The sequence below is a fragment of the Oncorhynchus masou genome, chromosome 16 (genome assembly GCF_036934945.1).
Source record: "Oncorhynchus masou masou isolate Uvic2021 chromosome 16, UVic_Omas_1.1, whole genome shotgun sequence".
NCBI classification, from domain to species: Eukaryota; Metazoa; Chordata; class Actinopteri; order Salmoniformes; family Salmonidae; genus Oncorhynchus; species Oncorhynchus masou.
This window is the reverse complement of record NC_088227.1, coordinates 42795233-42808416: the sequence shown is the minus strand read 5'-3', so window position 1 is coordinate 42808416 and position 13184 is coordinate 42795233.

The following is a 13184-nucleotide window of genomic DNA, read 5'->3' as shown; positions in this document are numbered from 1 at the left end:
AAGGAAGGAAGGAAACCCAGTTTGTTTATAGGAAGGGAAGGAAGGAAACCCAGTCTGTTTGTAGGAAGGGAAGGAAGGAAACCCAGTTTGTTTATAGGAAGGGAAGGAAGGAAATCCAGTCTGTTTGTAGGAAGGGAAGGAAGGATGGAAGGAAACCCAGTTTGTTTACAGGAAGGGAAGGAAGGAAACCCAGTTTGTTTATAGGAAGGGAAGGAAGGAAACCCAGTCTGTTTGTAGGAAGGAAGGAAGGATGGAAGGAAACCCAGTTTGTTTGTAGGAAGGGAAGGAAGGAAACCCGTTTGTTTATAGGAAGGGAAGGAAGGAAACCCCATTTGTTTATAGGAAGGGAAGGAAGGAAACCCAGTCTGTTTGTAGGAAGGAAGGAAGGACGGAAGGAAACCCAGTTTGTTTGTAGGAAGGGAAGGAAGGAAACTCAGTTTGTTTGTAGGAAGGAAGGAAGGAAGGAAACTCAGTTTGTTTGTAGGAAGGGAAGGGAAGGAAGGAAACCCAGATTGTTTGTAGGAAGGAAGGAATGAAACCCAGTTTGTTTGTAGGAAGTAAGGAAGGAAGGAAACTCAGTTTGTTTGTAGGAAGTAAGGAAGGAAGGAAACTCAGTTTGTTTGTAGGAAGTAAGGAAGGAAGGAAACCCAGTTTGTTTGTAGGAAGGAAGGAAACTCAGTTTGTTTATAGGAAGGAAGGAAGGAAACTCAGTTTGTTTGTAGGAAGGAAAGGAAGGAAACCCCGTTTGTTTATAGGAAGGAAAGGAAGGAAACCCCATTTGTTTATAGGAAGGAAAGGAAGGAAACCCCATTTGTTTATAGGAAGGAAAGGAAGGAAACCCCATTTGTTTATAGAAAGGAAAGGAAGGAAACCCCATTTGTTTATAGGAAGGAAAGGAAGGAAACCCCATTTGTTTATAGGAAGGGAAGGAAGGAAACACCATTTGTTTATAGGAAGGAAAGGAAGGAAACCCAGTTTGTTTATAGGAAGGGAAGGGAACACAGTTTGTTTGTAGGAAGGGAAGGAAGGAAACCCTGTTTGTTTATAGGAAGGAAGGAAGGAAACCCAGTTTGTTTATAGGAAGGAATGGAAGGAAACCCAGTTTGTTTATAGGAAGGGAAGGGAACACAGTTTGTTTGTAGGAAGGGAAGGAAGGAAACCCAGTTTGTTTATAGGAAGGAAAGGAAGGAAACCCAGTTTTTTTATTGGAAGGGAAGGGAACACAGTTTGTTTGTAGGAAGGGAAGGAAGGAAACTCTGTTTGTTTATAGGAAGGGAAGGAAGGAAACCCCGTTTGTTTATAGGAAGGGAAGGGAACACAGTTTGTTTATAGGAAGGGAAGGGAACACAGTTTGTTTATAGGAAGGGAAGGGAACACAGTTTGTTTGTAGGAATGGAAGGGAACACAGTTTGTTTGTAGGAAGGGAAGGGAACACAGTTTGTTTATAGGAAGGGAAGGGAACACAGTTTGTTTATAGGAAGGGAAGGGAACACAGTTTGTTTATAGGAAGGGAAGGGAACACAGTTTGTTTGTAGGAAGGAAAGGAAGGAAACCCCGTTTGTTTATAGGAAGGGAAGGGAACACAGTTTGTTTATAGGAAGGAAGGAAGGAAACCCAGTTTGTTTGTAGGAAGGGAAGGAAGGAAACCCCGTTTGTTTATAGGAAGGGAAGGAAGGATGGAAGGAAACCCAGTTTGTTTACAGGAAGGGAAGGAAGGAAGGAAACCCAGTTTGTTTATAGGAAGGGAAGGAAGGAAACCCAGTCTGTTTGTAGGAAGGGAAGGAAGGAAATCCAGTCTGTTTGTAGGAAGGGAAGGAAGGATGGAAGGAAACCCAGTTTGTTTACAGGAAGGGAAGGAAGGAAACCCAGTTTGTTTATAGGAAGGGAAGGAAGGAAACCCAGTCTGTTTGTAGGAAGGAAGGAAGGATGGAAGGAAACCCAGTTTGTTTGTAGGAAGGGAAGGAAGGAAACCCGTTTGTTTATAGGAAGGGAAGGAAGGAAACCCCATTTGTTTATAGGAAGGGAAGGAAGGAAACCCAGTCTGTTTGTAGGAAGGAAGGAAGGACGGAAGGAAACCCAGTTTGTTTGTAGGAAGGGAAGGAAGGAAACTCAGTTTGTTTGTAGGAAGGGAAGGGAAGGAAGGAAACCCAGATTGTTTGTAGGAAGGAAGGAAGGAAACCCAGTTTGTTTGTAGGAAGTAAGGAAGGAAGGAAACTCAGTTTGTTTGTAGGAAGTAAGGAAGGAAGGAAACTCAGTTTGTTTGTAGGAAGTAAGGAAGGAAGGAAACCCAGTTTGTTTGTAGGAAGGAAGGAAACTCAGTTTGTTTATAGGAAGGAAGGAAGGAAACTCAGTTTGTTTGTAGGAAGGAAAGGAAGGAAACCCCGTTTGTTTATAGGAAGGAAAGGAAGGAAACCCCATTTGTTTATAGGAAGGAAAGGAAGGAAACCCCATTTGTTTATAGGAAGGAAAGGAAGGAAACCCCATTTGTTTATAGAAAGGAAAGGAAGGAAACCCCATTTGTTTATAGGAAGGAAAGGAAGGAAACCCCATTTGTTTATAGGAAGGGAAGGAAGGAAACACCATTTGTTTATAGGAAGGAAAGGAAGGAAACCCAGTTTGTTTATAGGAAGGGAAGGGAACACAGTTTGTTTGTAGGAAGGGAAGGAAGGAAACCCTGTTTGTTTATAGGAAGGAAGGAAGGAAACCCAGTTTGTTTATAGGAAGGAATGGAAGGAAACCCAGTTTGTTTATAGGAAGGGAAGGGAACACAGTTTGTTTGTAGGAAGGGAAGGAAGGAAACCCAGTTTGTTTATAGGAAGGAAAGGAAGGAAACCCAGTTTGTTTATAGGAAGGGAAGGGAACACAGTTTGTTTGTAGGAAGGGAAGGAAGGAAACCCAGTTTGTTTATAGGAAGGAAAGGAAGGAAACCCAGTTTGTTTATAGGAAGGAAAGGAAGGAAACCCAGTTTGTTTATAGGAAGGGAAGGGAACACAGTTTGTTTGTAGGAAGGGAAGGAAGGAAACCCAGTTTGTTTATAGGAAGGGAAGGAAGGAAACCCAGTTTGTTTATAGGAAGGAAAGGAAGGAAACCCAGTTTGTTTATAGGAAGGAAAGGAAGGAAACCCAGTTTGTTTATAGGAAGGAAAGGAAGGAAACCCAGTTTGTTTATAGGAAGGGAAGGAAGGAAACCCAGTTTGTTTATAGGAAGGGAAGGGAACACAGTTTGTTTATAGGAAGGGAAGGGAACACAGTTTGTTTATAGGAAGGGAAGGGAACACAGTTTGTTTGTAGGAATGGAAGGGAACACAGTTTGTTTGTAGGAAGGGAAGGGAACACAGTTTGTTTATAGGAAGGGAAGGGAACACAGTTTGTTTATAGGAAGGGAAGGGAACACAGTTTGTTTATAGGAAGGGAAGGGAACACAGTTTGTTTGTAGGAAGGAAAGGAAGGAAACCCCGTTTGTTTATAGGAAGGGAAGGGAACACAGTTTGTTTATAGGAAGGAAGGAAGGAAACCCAGTTTGTTTGTAGGAAGGGAAGGAAGGAAACCCCGTTTGTTTATAGGAAGGGAAGGAAGGATGGAAGGAAACCCAGTTTGTTTACAGGAAGGGAAGGAAGGAAGGAAACCCAGTTTGTTTATAGGAAGGGAAGGAAGGAAACCCAGTCTGTTTGTAGGAAGGGAAGGAAGGAAACCCAGTCTGTTTGTAGGAAGGGAAGGAAGGATGGAAGGAAACCCAGTTTGTTTACAGGAAGGGAAGGAAGGAAACCCAGTTTGTTTATAGGAAGGGAAGGAAACCCAGTCTGTTTGTAGGAAGGAAGGAAGGATGGAAGGAAACCCAGTTTGTTTGTAGGAAGGGAAGGAAGGAAACCCGTTTGTTTATAGGAAGGGAAGGAAGGAAACCCCATTTGTTTATAGGAAGGAAAGGAAGGAAACACAGTTTGTTTATAGGAAGGAAAGGAAGGAAACCCAGTTTGTTTATAGGAAGGAAAGGAAGGAAACCCAGTTTGTTTATAGGAAGGGAAGGGAACACAGTTTGTTTGTAGGAAGGGAAGGAAGGAAACCCAGTTTGTTTATAGGAAGGAAAGGAAGGAAACCCAGTTTGTTTATAGGAAGGGAAGGGAACACAGTTTGTTTGTAGGAAGGGAAGGAAGGAAACCCAGTTTGTTTATAGGAAGGGAAGGAAGGAAACCCAGTTTGTTTATAGGAAGGAAAGGAAGGAAACCCAGTTTGTTTATAGGAAGGGAAGGGAACACAGTTTGTTTATAGGAAGGGAAGGGAACACAGTTTGTTTGTAGGAAGGGAAGGAAGGAAACCCAGTTTGTTTATAGGAAGGAAAGGAAGGAAACCCAGTTTGTTTATAGGAAGGGAAGGGAACACAGTTTGTTTGTAGGAAGGGAAGGAAGGAAACCCAGTTTGTTTATAGGAAGGGAAGGAAGGAAACCCAGTTTGTTTATAGGAAGGAAAGGAAGGAAACCCAGTTTGTTTATAGGAAGGGAAGGGAACACAGTTTGTTTATAGGAAGGGAAGGGAACACAGTTTGTTTATAGGAAGGGAAGGGAACACAGTTTGTTTGTAGGAATGGAAGGGAACACAGTTTGTTTGTAGGAAGGGAAGGGAACACAGTTTGTTTATAGGAAGGGAAGGGAACACAGTTTGTTTATAGGAAGGGAAGGGAACACAGTTTGTTTATAGGAAGGGAAGGGAACACAGTTTGTTTGTAGGAAGGAAAGGAAGGAAACCCCGTTTGTTTATAGGAAGGGAAGGGAACACAGTTTGTTTATAGGAAGGAAGGAAGGAAACCCAGTTTGTTTGTAGGAAGGGAAGGAAGGAAACCCCGTTTGTTTATAGGAAGGGAAGGAAGGATGGAAGGAAACCCAGTTTGTTTACAGGAAGGGAAGGAAGGAAGGAAACCCAGTTTGTTTATAGGAAGGGAAGGAAGGAAACCCAGTCTGTTTGTAGGAAGGGAAGGAAGGAAACCCAGTCTGTTTGTAGGAAGGAAGGAAGGATGGAAGGAAACCCAGTTTGTTTACAGGAAGGGAAGGAAGGAAACCCAGTTTGTTTATAGGAAGGGAAGGAAGGAAACCCAGTCTGTTTGTAGGAAGGAAGGAAGGATGGAAGGAAACCCAGTTTGTTTGTAGGAAGGGAAGGAAGGAAACCCGTTTGTTTATAGGAAGGGAAGGAAGGAAACCCCATTTGTTTATAGGAAGGGAAGGAAGGAAACCCAGTCTGTTTGTAGGAAGGAAGGAAGGACGGAAGGAAACCCAGTTTGTTTGTAGGAAGGGAAGGAAGGAAACTCAGTTTGTTTGTAGGAAGGAAGGAAGGAAGGAAACTCAGTTTGTTTGTAGGAAGGGAAGGGAAGGAAGGAAACCCAGATTGTTTGTAGGAAGGAAGGAATGAAACCCAGTTTGTTTGTAGGAAGTAAGGAAGGAAGGAAACTCAGTTTGTTTGTAGGAAGTAAGGAAGGAAGGAAACTCAGTTTGTTTGTAGGAAGTAAGGAAGGAAGGAAACCCAGTTTGTTTGTAGGAAGGAAGGAAACTCAGTTTGTTTATAGGAAGGAAGGAAGGAAACTCAGTTTGTTTGTAGGAAGGAAAGGAAGGAAACCCCGTTTGTTTATAGGAAGGAAAGGAAGGAAACCCCATTTGTTTATAGGAAGGAAAGGAAGGAAACCCCATTTGTTTATAGGAAGGAAAGGAAGGAAACCCCATTTGTTTATAGAAAGGAAAGGAAGGAAACCCCATTTGTTTATAGGAAGGAAAGGAAGGAAACCCCATTTGTTTATAGGAAGGGAAGGAAGGAAACACCATTTGTTTATAGGAAGGAAAGGAAGGAAACCCAGTTTGTTTATAGGAAGGGAAGGGAACACAGTTTGTTTGTAGGAAGGGAAGGAAGGAAACCCTGTTTGTTTATAGGAAGGAAGGAAGGACACCCAGTTTGTTTATAGGAAGGAATGGAAGGAAACCCAGTTTGTTTATAGGAAGGGAAGGGAACACAGTTTGTTTGTAGGAAGGGAAGGAAGGAAACCCAGTTTGTTTATAGGAAGGAAAGGAAGGAAACCCAGTTTTTTTATAGGAAGGGAAGGAAGGATGGAAGGAAACCCAGTTTGTTTACAGGAAGGGAAGGAAGGAAGGAAACCCAGTTTGTTTATAGGAAGGGAAGGAAGGAAACCCAGTCTGTTTGTAGGAAGGGAAGGAAGGAAATCCAGTCTGTTTGTAGGAAGGGAAGGAAGGATGGAAGGAAACCCAGTTTGTTTACAGGAAGGGAAGGAAGGAAACCCAGTTTGTTTATAGGAAGGGAAGGAAGGAAACCCAGTCTGTTTGTAGGAAGGAAGGAAGGATGGAAGGAAACCCAGTTTGTTTGTAGGAAGGGAAGGAAGGAAACCCGTTTGTTTATAGGAAGGGAAGGAAGGAAACCCCATTTGTTTATAGGAAGGGAAGGAAGGAAACCCAGTCTGTTTGTAGGAAGGAAGGAAGGACGGAAGGAAACCCAGTTTGTTTGTAGGAAGGGAAGGAAGGAAACTCAGTTTGTTTGTAGGAAGGGAAGGGAAGGAAGGAAACCCAGATTGTTTGTAGGAAGGAAGGAAGGAAACCCAGTTTGTTTGTAGGAAGTAAGGAAGGAAGGAAACTCAGTTTGTTTGTAGGAAGTAAGGAAGGAAGGAAACTCAGTTTGTTTGTAGGAAGTAAGGAAGGAAGGAAACCCAGTTTGTTTGTAGGAAGGAAGGAAACTCAGTTTGTTTATAGGAAGGAAGGAAGGAAACTCAGTTTGTTTGTAGGAAGGAAAGGAAGGAAACCCCGTTTGTTTATAGGAAGGAAAGGAAGGAAACCCCATTTGTTTATAGGAAGGAAAGGAAGGAAACCCCATTTGTTTATAGGAAGGAAAGGAAGGAAACCCCATTTGTTTATAGAAAGGAAAGGAAGGAAACCCCATTTGTTTATAGGAAGGAAAGGAAGGAAACCCCATTTGTTTATAGGAAGGGAAGGAAGGAAACACCATTTGTTTATAGGAAGGAAAGGAAGGAAACCCAGTTTGTTTATAGGAAGGGAAGGGAACACAGTTTGTTTGTAGGAAGGGAAGGAAGGAAACCCTGTTTGTTTATAGGAAGGAAGGAAGGAAACCCAGTTTGTTTATAGGAAGGAATGGAAGGAAACCCAGTTTGTTTATAGGAAGGGAAGGGAACACAGTTTGTTTGTAGGAAGGGAAGGAAGGAAACCCAGTTTGTTTATAGGAAGGAAAGGAAGGAAACCCAGTTTGTTTATAGGAAGGGAAGGGAACACAGTTTGTTTGTAGGAAGGGAAGGAAGGAAACCCAGTTTGTTTATAGGAAGGAAAGGAAGGAAACCCAGTTTGTTTATAGGAAGGAAAGGAAGGAAACCCAGTTTGTTTATAGGAAGGGAAGGGAACACAGTTTGTTTGTAGGAAGGGAAGGAAGGAAACCCAGTTTGTTTATAGGAAGGGAAGGAAGGAAACCCAGTTTGTTTATAGGAAGGAAAGGAAGGAAACCCAGTTTGTTTATAGGAAGGAAAGGAAGGAAACCCAGTTTGTTTATAGGAAGGAAAGGAAGGAAACCCAGTTTGTTTATAGGAAGGGAAGGGAACACAGTTTGTTTGTAGGAAGGGAAGGAAGGAAACACCATTTGTTTATAGGAAGGAAAGGAAGGAAACCCAGTTTGTTTATAGGAAGGGAAGGGAACACAGTTTGTTTGTAGGAAGGGAAGGAAGGAAACCCTGTTTGTTTATAGGAAGGAAGGAAGGAAACCCAGTTTGTTTATAGGAAGGAATGGAAGGAAACCCAGTTTGTTTATAGGAAGGGAAGGGAACACAGTTTGTTTGTAGGAAGGGAAGGAAGGAAACCCAGTTTGTTTATAGGAAGGAAAGGAAGGAAACCCAGTTTGTTTATAGGAAGGGAAGGGAACACAGTTTGTTTGTAGGAAGGGAAGGAAGGAAACCCAGTTTGTTTATAGGAAGGAAAGGAAGGAAACCCAGTTTGTTTATAGGAAGGAAAGGAAGGAAACCCAGTTTGTTTATAGGAAGGGAAGGGAACACAGTTTGTTTGTAGGAAGGGAAGGAAGGAAACCCAGTTTGTTTATAGGAAGGGAAGGAAGGAAACCCAGTTTGTTTATAGGAAGGAAAGGAAGGAAACCCAGTTTGTTTATAGGAAGGAAAGGAAGGAAACCCAGTTTGTTTATAGGAAGGAAAGGAAGGAAACCCAGTTTGTTTATAGGAAGGAAAGGAAGGAAACCCAGTTTGTTTATAGGAAGGGAAGGGAACACAGTTTGTTTGTAGGAAGGGAAGGAAGGAAACCCAGTTTGTTTATAGGAAGGAAAGGAAGGAAACCCAGTTTGTTTATAGGAAGGAAAGGAAGGAAACCCAGTTTGTTTATAGGAAGGGAAGGGAACACAGTTTGTTTGTAGGAAGGGAAGGAAGGAAACCCAGTTTGTTTATAGGAAGGAAAGGAAGGAAACCCAGTTTGTTTATAGGAAGGGAAGGGAACACAGTTTGTTTGTAGGAAGGGAAGGAAGGGAACACAGTTTGTTTATAGGAAGGGAAGGGAACACAGTTTGTTTATAGGAAGGGAAGGGAACACAGTTTGTTTGTAGGAATGGAAGGGAACACAGTTTGTTTGTAGGAAGGGAAGGGAACACAGTTTGTTTATAGGAAGGGAAGGGAACACAGTTTGTTTATAGGAAGGGAAGGGAACACAGTTTGTTTATAGGAAGGGAAGGGAACACAGTTTGTTTATAGGAAGGGAAGGGAACACAGTTTGTTTGTAGGAAGGAAGGAAGGAAACCCAGTTTGTTTGTAGGAAGGGAAGGAAGGAAACCCAGTTTGTTTATAGGAAGGGAAGGAAGGAAACCCAGTTTGTTTATAGGAAGGGAAGGAAGGAAACCCCGTTTGTTTATAGGAAGGGAAGGAAGGAAACCCAGTTTGTTTATAGGAAGGGAAGGGAACACAGTTTGTTTGTAGGAAGGGAAGGGAACACAGTTTGTTTATAGGAAGGGAAGGAAGGAAACCCCGTTTGTTTATAGGAAGGAAAGGAAGGAAACTCAGTTTGTTTACAGGAAGGGAAGGAAGGAAACTCAGTTTGTTTATAGGAAGGAAGGAAGGAAACCCAGTTTGTTTATAGGAAGGGAAGGAAGGAAACCCTGTTTGTTTGTAGGAAGGGAAGGAAGGAAACCCTGTTTGTTTGTAGGAAGGGAAGGAAGGAAACTCAGTTTGTTTGTAGGAAGGAAGGAAGGAAGGAAACTCAGTTTGTTTGTAGGAAGGGAAGGGAAGGAAGGAAACCCAGATTGTTTGTAGGAAGGAAGGAAGGAAACCCAGTTTGTTTGTAGGAAGTAAGGAAGGAAGGAAACTCAGTTTGTTTGTAGGAAGTAAGGAAGGAAGGAAACTCAGTTTGTTTGTAGGAAGTAAGGAAGGAAGGAAACCCAGTTTGTTTGTAGGAAGGAAGGAAACTCAGTTTGTTTATAGGAAGGAAGGAAGGAAACTCAGTTTGTTTGTAGGAAGGAAAGGAAGGAAACCCCGTTTGTTTATAGGAAGGAAAGGAAGGAAACCCCATTTGTTTATAGGAAGGAAAGGAAGGAAACCCCATTTGTTTATAGGAAGGAAAGGAAGGAAACCCCATTTGTTTATAGAAAGGAAAGGAAGGAAACCCCATTTGTTTATAGGAAGGAAAGGAAGGAAACCCCATTTGTTTATAGGAAGGGAAGGAAGGAAACACCATTTGTTTATAGGAAGGAAAGGAAGGAAACCCAGTTTGTTTATAGGAAGGGAAGGGAACACAGTTTGTTTGTAGGAAGGGAAGGAAGGAAACCCTGTTTGTTTATAGGAAGGAAGGAAGGAAACCCAGTTTGTTTATAGGAAGGAATGGAAGGAAACCCAGTTTGTTTATAGGAAGGGAAGGGAACACAGTTTGTTTGTAGGAAGGGAAGGAAGGAAACCCAGTTTGTTTATAGGAAGGAAAGGAAGGAAACCCAGTTTGTTTATAGGAAGGGAAGGGAACACAGTTTGTTTGTAGGAAGGGAAGGAAGGAAACCCAGTTTGTTTATAGGAAGGAAAGGAAGGAAACCCAGTTTGTTTATAGGAAGGAAAGGAAGGAAACCCAGTTTGTTTATAGGAAGGGAAGGGAACACAGTTTGTTTGTAGGAAGGGAAGGAAGGAAACCCAGTTTGTTTATAGGAAGGGAAGGAAGGAAACCCAGTTTGTTTATAGGAAGGAAAGGAAGGAAACCCAGTTTGTTTATAGGAAGGAAAGGAAGGAAACCCAGTTTGTTTATAGGAAGGAAAGGAAGGAAACCCAGTTTGTTTATAGGAAGGAAAGGAAGGGAACACAGTTTGTTTGTAGGAAGGGAAGGAAGGAAACCCAGTTTGTTTATAGGAAGGAAAGGAAGGAAACCCAGTTTGTTTATAGGAAGGAAAGGAAGGAAACCCAGTTTGTTTATAGGAAGGGAAGGGAACACAGTTTGTTTGTAGGAAGGGAAGGAAGGAAACCCAGTTTGTTTATAGGAAGGGAAGGAAGGAAACCCAGTTTGTTTATAGGAAGGAAAGGAAGGAAACCCAGTTTGTTTATAGGAAGGGAAGGGAACACAGTTTGTTTGTAGGAAGGGAAGGAAGGAAACCCAGTTTGTTTATAGGAAGGGAAGGAAGGAAACCCAGTTTGTTTATAGGAAGGAAAGGAAGGAAACCCAGTTTGTTTATAGGAAGGGAAGGGAACACAGTTTGTTTATAGGAAGGGGAGGGAACACAGTTTGTTTGTAGGAAGGGAAGGAAGGAAACTCTGTTTGTTTATAGGAAGGGAAGGAAGGAAACCCCGTTTGTTTATAGGAAGGGAAGGGAACACAGTTTGTTTATAGGAAGGGAAGGGAACACAGTTTGTTTATAGGAAGGGAAGGGAACACAGTTTGTTTGTAGGAATGGAAGGGAACACAGTTTGTTTGTAGGAAGGGAAGGGAACACAGTTTGTTTATAGGAAGGGAAGGGAACACAGTTTGTTTATAGGAAGGGAAGGGAACACAGTTTGTTTATAGGAAGGGAAGGGAACACAGTTTGTTTATAGGAAGGGAAGGAAGGAAACACCATTTGTTTATAGGAAGGAAAGGAAGGAAACCCAGTTTGTTTATAGGAAGGGAAGGGAACACAGTTTGTTTGTAGGAAGGGAAGGAAGGAAACCCTGTTTGTTTATAGGAAGGAAGGAAGGAAACCCAGTTTGTTTATAGGAAGGAATGGAAGGAAACCCAGTTTGTTTATAGGAAGGGAAGGGAACACAGTTTGTTTGTAGGAAGGGAAGGAAGGAAACCCAGTTTGTTTATAGGAAGGAAAGGAAGGAAACCCAGTTTGTTTATAGGAAGGGAAGGGAACACAGTTTGTTTGTAGGAAGGGAAGGAAGGAAACCCAGTTTGTTTATAGGAAGGAAAGGAAGGAAACCCAGTTTGTTTATAGGAAGGAAAGGAAGGAAACCCAGTTTGTTTATAGGAAGGGAAGGAACACAGTTTGTTTGTAGGAAGGGAAGGAAGGAAACCCAGTTTGTTTATAGGAAGGGAAGGAAGGAAACCCAGTTTGTTTATAGGAAGGAAAGGAAGGAAACCCAGTTTGTTTATAGGAAGGAAAGGAAGGAAACCCAGTTTGTTTATAGGAAGGAAAGGAAGGAAACCCAGTTTGTTTATAGGAAGGAAAGGAAGGGAACACAGTTTGTTTGTAGGAAGGGAAGGAAGGAAACCCAGTTTGTTTATAGGAAGGAAAGGAAGGAAACCCAGTTTGTTTATAGGAAGGAAAGGAAGGAAACCCAGTTTGTTTATAGGAAGGGAAGGGAACACAGTTTGTTTGTAGGAAGGGAAGGAAGGAAACCCAGTTTGTTTATAGGAAGGGAAGGAAGGAAACCCAGTTTGTTTATAGGAAGGAAAGGAAGGAAACCCAGTTTGTTTATAGGAAGGGAAGGGAACACAGTTTGTTTGTAGGAAGGGAAGGAAGGAAACCCAGTTTGTTTATAGGAAGGGAAGGAAGGAAACCCAGTTTGTTTATAGGAAGGAAAGGAAGGAAACCCAGTTTGTTTATAGGAAGGGAAGGGAACACAGTTTGTTTATAGGAAGGGGAGGGAACACAGTTTGTTTGTAGGAAGGGAAGGAAGGAAACTCTGTTTGTTTATAGGAAGGGAAGGAAGGAAACCCCGTTTGTTTATAGGAAGGGAAGGGAACACAGTTTGTTTATAGGAAGGGAAGGGAACACAGTTTGTTTATAGGAAGGGAAGGGAACACAGTTTGTTTGTAGGAATGGAAGGGAACACAGTTTGTTTGTAGGAAGGGAAGGGAACACAGTTTGTTTATAGGAAGGGAAGGGAACACAGTTTGTTTATAGGAAGGGAAGGGAACACAGTTTGTTTATAGGAAGGGAAGGGAACACAGTTTGTTTATAGGAAGGGAAGGGAACACAGTTTGTTTGTAGGAAGGAAGGAAGGAAACCCAGTTTGTTTGTAGGAAGGGAAGGAAGGAAACCCAGTTTGTTTATAGGAAGGGAAGGAAGGAAACCCCGTTTGTTTATAGGAAGGGAAGGAAGGAAACCCAGTTTGTTTATAGTAAGGGAAGGGAACACAGTTTGTTTGTAGGAAGGGAAGGGAACACAGTTTGTTTATAGGAAGGGAAGGAAGGAAACCCTGTTTGTTTACAGGAAGGGAAGGAAGGAAACTCAGTTTGTTTATAGGAAGGAAAGGAAGGAAACACAGTTTGTTTATAGGAAGGGAAGGGAACACAGTTTGTTTGTAGGAAGGGAAGGGAACACAGTTTGTTTGTAGGAAGGGAACACAGTTTGTTTATAGGAAGGGAAGGAAGGAAACCCCGTTTGTTTATAGGAAGGGAAGGAAGTAAACTCAGTTTGTTTATAGGAAGGGAAGGGAACACAGTTTGTTTGTAGGAAGGGAAGGGAACACAGTTTGTTTATAGGAAGGGAAGGAAGGAAACCCCGTTTGTTTATAGGAAGGGAAGGAAGGAAACTCAGTTTGTTTACAGGAAGGGAAGGAAGGAAACTCAGTTTGTTTATAGGAAGGAAGGAAGGAAACCCAGTTTGTTTATAGGAAGGAATGGAAGGAAACCCAGTTTGTTTACAGGAAGGGAAGGAAGGAAACCCTGTTTGTTTATAGGAAGGAAAGGAAAGGAAGGAAACTCAGTTTGTTTATAGGAAGGAAGGAAGGAAACCCAGTTTGTTTAT